Consider the following 6,298-nt stretch of genomic DNA (forward strand, 5'->3'; position numbering starts at 1 on the left):
CCAATCAGATTGCTTGATTTGACTTGTCCGTTTTATAATAGAATATATACCAAATGTATTACATTTTTTTGCTTTGTCAATATGCGTTTTTGAGTATAGATGGATTATTGGGCTACATACAAATGTAAAAAAAAACGAATGTGACTCAGTAAAGTCGTGTGTTCATTAGTGACAGTAGAGATGAGAAGTAAAATGTACAATCATTTTTTTTCAAATCAAGACGTAATGTATTTATAGAAACAAATAATTAAGAGAGCAGTGTGTAGGATTTACTTATAGTGCCATCTAGTGTTGAGGTTGTAGATTGTAAACAAGTGAATACCCCTCCCTTTCCAGCTGAGAACTAAATTGTCCATTGATGTACGTAAAAGTCCCCATCTACAGTTTGATTTATCCCTTTCCGGGAAGAGGAACGGGCTGACTTTAAGCTAATGAAGAGACAAGATTATACAGCTTCCACAGTGCACTTTTAACTACAATAAAGTTATGAAAACAATTTCAATTTAATGCTGGTAAAAACTAAATGTACATGAGAAATCCTCAGCCTACGTTATTGGATATTATCAATAAATAGTTGATAGTATGGTCTAAGGAGAGGCGCACACTCATGACAATTTTTACAAAAAAATTGGCATGTAAGTAAGTTTCTCAGACTGTTTAAATCATTTATGTTACAGTGCATGCGAAAGATCATTAGTTACCTGTTCCACAGTAACTTGGAAATTAATCTTATTCTTGACTATATACATGACAAAATACATCCATGGTTGCTTTTGGTTATTTATCACTATTGTAGTTTTATAAATGGTCACAGCTGGTGAGAGCCAAGAGCACATTTTTTAAAGCAGGGCCTATAATATCAGTTCTTTTTCTGCTTCTTAAATCATGTTGGATGAGTTTTGGATGTTTCATAGAATTGAAAACATAACCCCTTTTTTTTTAGATGTGTTTCTATCCACCGAGTAAACCCTGGCGCAGTTCAGTCAGTCACATGTGATCGGGCAGAACTGTCTGGCTTTCCGTTTGGTTGTATGTCATTAGTGGCTCACAGAAAGTAAAAGAAAACCCACAAAGAAATTAAGCCAGTACCTGACAGAGTTGAGGTGGCAGTAATCCGTTGAGTGGGAAGCGAGCGATGTGTGTGGACTCCTGGCTCCAGCTGGTGTTCCCGGAACTGGACATGGCGTCTCTGACTTCAGGAAAGACCTCCTCGATGGTGGCCCGGCGGGCACTCACGCTGATCCATCTCACCGAGCTCTGGAGCCACATGAATCACCACACACTCACACTGCGGGGACACACCCGCACAGTCCTGCTCCATCCTCCAGCGCTCCAGAGCAGCCTGCAGAGGAGTCAGCTGGAAGAAGCTGGCCTCTTCATACAAGCAGTGAGTATTCCTGCAAACACACACACACAGAAAACACACATACAATAGGTTGAAGACAAGCTGAGAGATATACACACATACGGAGGATAACAAAGAAAGAAAAAAAAGCTAGGAGATAAACAAACAACAAAGAAGCACAAGCCCACAAACACATACATTAGAAGAATAGTTTGGGTGTTTTAAAGTTGTTTGATGTACAACTCTATAGCAGTGTTGCCCTGTTCAGTTGACTGGCATTACAACATTGTGATAGACAGGATGCCTGAAAAGTTCTGAGCCATTGTGGTAACTATAACATCATACACTCTCAGGATGGTTTCTGTTACTCCTCTTAACGTGTGACCATAGTTAACTCTTCCTCCTGTCTGGACACGTCAGTCTCTTGGTCTCCCTGTTCAGACACTGCGGTGATAAACTGTGGTAGTTACCTGATCACAGCTCTAGACAGACACTCACTTTTGAAAGTCATCAGGGATGAGGAGTTTTGCGGTCCGGAGGGAAGTTGAGGATAGAAGCGGAACATGGGGCCGTCCCGATCGATGAAGTAGTGCTGCTTCAGACTGTCCAACACTATGGCTCCGTGCCATCAAACAGACCGCCCGATCCTGCCAGAAAGAAACAGAGATGAAACAGAGAACTCTTCTTCCAAAGGTGTGTCCACTGCATGGTACCCATCCTCTCTCCACTTGGCTTGCTCTTTGGTTGTTCCACTGTGGATAGTACCTTTTTAAGTAACACATCTGCTGGTGTTGCAAATGATCTGAGTGGATTTTAAATGGCTAAGTGAAAAGAACTGCAGATCCCTGATTGGTCAGAGAGAATTTGAGCTAGCACGCAACAAGACCTCAGTTACACACCCAATGTTTTTAATTAGCAACTACCGTCAATAGCAATTGCGTTTCTTTTCTTTTTTCATCCCAGATATAAAACAAATGTTTTCCAGCTAAAATATCGAGGTTGTACACGATGCCTTACAAATGACTAATTGCAGAGCTTTTATTTTACTGTATTTTTGTAGAAGAGAGAATCCAGCAAGTCTTACATTTACATAAAAGTTCCAAGCAGTGTCGCTCTGCCAAACCACTAATCATCACACCTAAAACTACACTGAGGCAATTCTATCGAAAAGGAAAAGGAAATTCTGAGGGAAATCAGAATCCAGTAGAGCCGTACCATGCTGTGGTAACATGGGCGAAAACTAACCAAATGTTGGGGAGCCTTTCATGTCTTTTAGCCACAGATGACCTAAGATATGTGGCCAGCAGCTTAATGTTTTAGATCTTATGCTTTCCTATTTTTAATATCCATAGCCTAAGAATCAATCAAACTTGTAAATATGAGCTTCTCTCTCAAGCCAGAAATCTGAAAAGTAAGAATCAAACTAGTGATGTCATCCAGTATGATGTCAAGAGCTACTAAGACAATGTGAGTGGTTTGTTTTGTTCTCAACACTCAAATGAAGTTTCCTATTGTAGTGTTTCAGTTGTCAAACAGACAATGTTTCAATATACTCAGAACATTCCCCAGTGTGCTCTCACTGTCATTTAGCTTTCAGATTTCATAGTATGGAGCAGTTCCAGACTTTAAACTTGATGGCACGACAAAGCTCAGCGCCCTAGTTTTTGGATTGGGTGAGTGAGTGTTATTATTTTTGGTTTGTCTTAGAACACAGCATAACAGGAATGTTTATTAATGGAAAAATGATGGTGACAATACCAAACACCTTGATATAAGCTTATGTGAACAGTAATAGAGGATGTGTGTTCTCACCGTGACCCAGGGTACTTTGTAAGGGTGGCCAGGCTGCTGGTGTACATATGTCCCCCCACATCGATGTGGACAGGTGCGTTGTTTTGGTGAGCTGGGCTGCTGTGGGGATGCCGGCTGAGCCAAGAGGAGACACAGAGAGCCGCTGCTGACTGCACACACTGCTGCTGCTGCCACAGCTGTCCTAGGACACCAAGCACACGTGGGGTACAATGAGTGTGGTAGTCAAACGTCAACAGAGACCGGATATCCATACTCACTTAAGAACAGTCATCCAAAAGCAGCAGTAGGTGTAAGGGGCATTACTTTAGACTATAACACCAAAGTATTGGAAAATACTGTAAATAAAGCGTCACACTTCTTCATACTGTCAGTACTAATCCATCTGTCACTCCACTACCTTAAGACTGCACAATATCAATATAAGGATTAGTGCAGCTTCAATATAAGGATATGCTGCAGTTAGAGAAATGTTATCAATAACAATGGATCAAATGTCTCTGTAATATGAGCGGTGTCACCTGTAGGGACAAACCCAAGGAGAGCTTTATGGAAGTGTTTTGAGCTTATTGTTTTAGGAACTCTTTTTCAAAACGTTCCCATATGGGCTATAAACATGTAAACATTTTTAAAATTCAGGAATCATCACCAGCACTTGTGGTCAGATCAGTGGTGGAATGTAGTGTATTTACTGAAGTGCTGCACTAAAGTAAACATTTGAGGAACTTTTGTAATACTTAAATATTTTTACATTACAGTTTTTAATAGATTTTACAAATATGATTTGTTTATTCATTTCTACTTTAAATCAATTAAATGATACATCAGTAATAATGGTTCATAATATGATAGTAACTCTGAAAGTTACCCCACTGCATTGTGAGAGATGTGACTTTAAATAGGCTACACCAATATTTAGAGGCTAATACATTTTGAAATGAAGGACTTTACTTTTCATGAAGTATTTTTGTATTTGGGTTTTGCTACTTTTACTAAAGTAAAACAATTATTCTTCCACCCCTGGTCACAACCATTGTGCCAATGCGGCAAACCTGAAAACAAATAGCCTCCTAGTGCCCTTTTAAAAAAATCGTATCCAAGCTGTTTGATCCCTCTTATTCTATAACACTTTCATGTTGAGTACACTGTAATTCATTACACACGTGCACGTAATTCACAGAGAAACACGTGCTCTTGAACAGAGTGTCGCGTGGGGGGGACGTCCATGAGCTCAGTTTGTAAAAACAGAATCTATGTGCATACAAACAGGAGACATGTGGTGCTGATGCGGGAGAGGTCACGTGTCCTCTGTTACCTGTGTGGGCGCAGAGGGGGGACCGCGCACCGGGCTGCTGAGGATGAAGGGACTCCGGCTCGCTCTCATTCCTCTCCATCCGGCCGTCTCCGCACGTGGTCTCCGGGGCGCACGCACAGCCTCTTGGCGTGTGGATCCCCCGAGTCCTCCTCGCGGACCCTATCCAGTCGTTTTTGATGTGTTTTATCGTTGCACCTGCCCCACGAAGCGGCTTCACATCTTCACCGTCAGCCACCAGGCGGAGGTACGGGATCACGAGCTGGATGTCGGACTGCGCGTGACCGTTGACCGTTTCCGAGGCAACGTAAAGCGTCGTCGTCGGCCTGGAGCTCGTGGCGTCCAACGATGGCTGTTGAGCGTTGCTATGGAGACGGCGCCGATGCAGTGGTTGGTGTAGGGTCTTTGAGAGCTTGGCAGCGCGCGACATCATCTGCATCCTCGTGCCCAACAAGTTCTTAACCGATAGCTTTGTTTCTCGTACCACGTCATGTCGCTCGCGCAGCAGTGGTCCCGGGGGCCGCTGGGAAGAACGCCCTGCACAGCGGGTTCCGTTTGGACACGTACCGGACGAAGCTGGCGTAACGGACACTGCTCCGAGCCGGTCTCGTACATCCGGGGGCAGAGTGTCCTCGTCTGAGTCCGGACGCTTCCTGGTCCAGGCGGGCGGAGCGGGGACTTGTGGTACGGCCCGAGAGCTTTAAAATACACAAACTTCCTCCCGTCCTCATCCACCGCCAGACCGAACGAGTCCTCCTCCAACTCCCGTTGGTTCTCCCGGCCCCGGGTGCAGAAATACATGCAGGTCTCGAACCAGACTTTGTTGAGCAGCCCGAAAGGTGTGTCGGTGTTGAACACGGAGGAGTCGTACAGTTTCCGCAGGTCCGAGCGCGTGATGGCTTGTTTCTGCACCACGGGACCGGCACCCTGCTCCTCCAGCCGCCGGATGACCGCGGCCAGGGTCAGGTTGGCGCTGCGCAGCTCGGGGTCCTTGGTGAGGTCCAATGTGCGGCAGTAGGGCGGCTCGTTCAGGTACCGGTTCAGGGAGCTCCGGATGCTGATGAGGGACGACTTGCTGTACAACTGTCCACTTTTAGAGCGCGCCCCCGCGTAAAAGGAGCGCAGGACCGCGCACAGCGACTCCTTATCCAGAGTTTCAAAGTCTGGACTTTGGGCTTTCTCACTCAGGTACTCCCGAAAGATCCTCACCGCATACCGAGTGGCCAGACGCGTGTTCTCACTCAGCCTGTTCCGCTCTGTCCGCTGAAGGTCTCCCTCCAGGTGAACCTCCAGCCCAGCGGGCATGCTGCTGCTGAAAGGGTCCGCCTCCCCCTCCTCCTCTCCTCGGTCCATACTCCGCATAACGACCGCCTGTATCTCCGCGCTAGAACCGCTGGAGTCCAGCAGCACTGTGTCCCCAGACTCCCACTCCAGCTCCACACCATCTCTGTCGGACTCCTCGTCCTCTTCCTCCCCGGTGATCTGGACCTCCTGTATCTCATCTTCATCTTCCTCCTCATATTCCTCTTCCCTGCTCCTCTCGGGGCAGCTCATCTGCTCCTGCTCCTGCTCCGTGTCTCCGCTGGCAGGCATTCTCGCCATATTGCAGTCTGCGAAGCAGTCCTCCGGCAGCGCGCATGCGCTATATTGGACCGCAGCGCTGAAAGCCTTTTGTGTTTAAGTGACCTTCAGCCGTGCACGAGGTTTTTTAAGGCAAGGGGAGCGAGCGCAGCGGGAGGGTAAATTTGGAAGCGCGCTCCCTGTCAAAAGGCTGCAGTATTGGACTGCATATTGGACCAGCAGCATGAACACTGATGTGGTGAACACCAGGA

The 6,298-nt window shown here is 46.1% G+C and overlaps 1 pseudogene; it reads right to left on the reverse strand.

Annotated features, from left to right (window-relative positions):
- LOC117495250 overlaps positions 1–6,068 on the reverse strand; it is a 22,145-nt pseudogene extending 16,077 nt beyond the window's left edge.
- Between the last annotated feature and the right edge of the window lie 230 nt (positions 6,069–6,298).

The sequence above is a fragment of the Trematomus bernacchii genome, unplaced genomic scaffold (assembly GCF_902827165.1).
Source record: "Trematomus bernacchii unplaced genomic scaffold, fTreBer1.1, whole genome shotgun sequence".
Taxonomy (NCBI): Eukaryota; Metazoa; Chordata; class Actinopteri; order Perciformes; family Nototheniidae; genus Trematomus; species Trematomus bernacchii.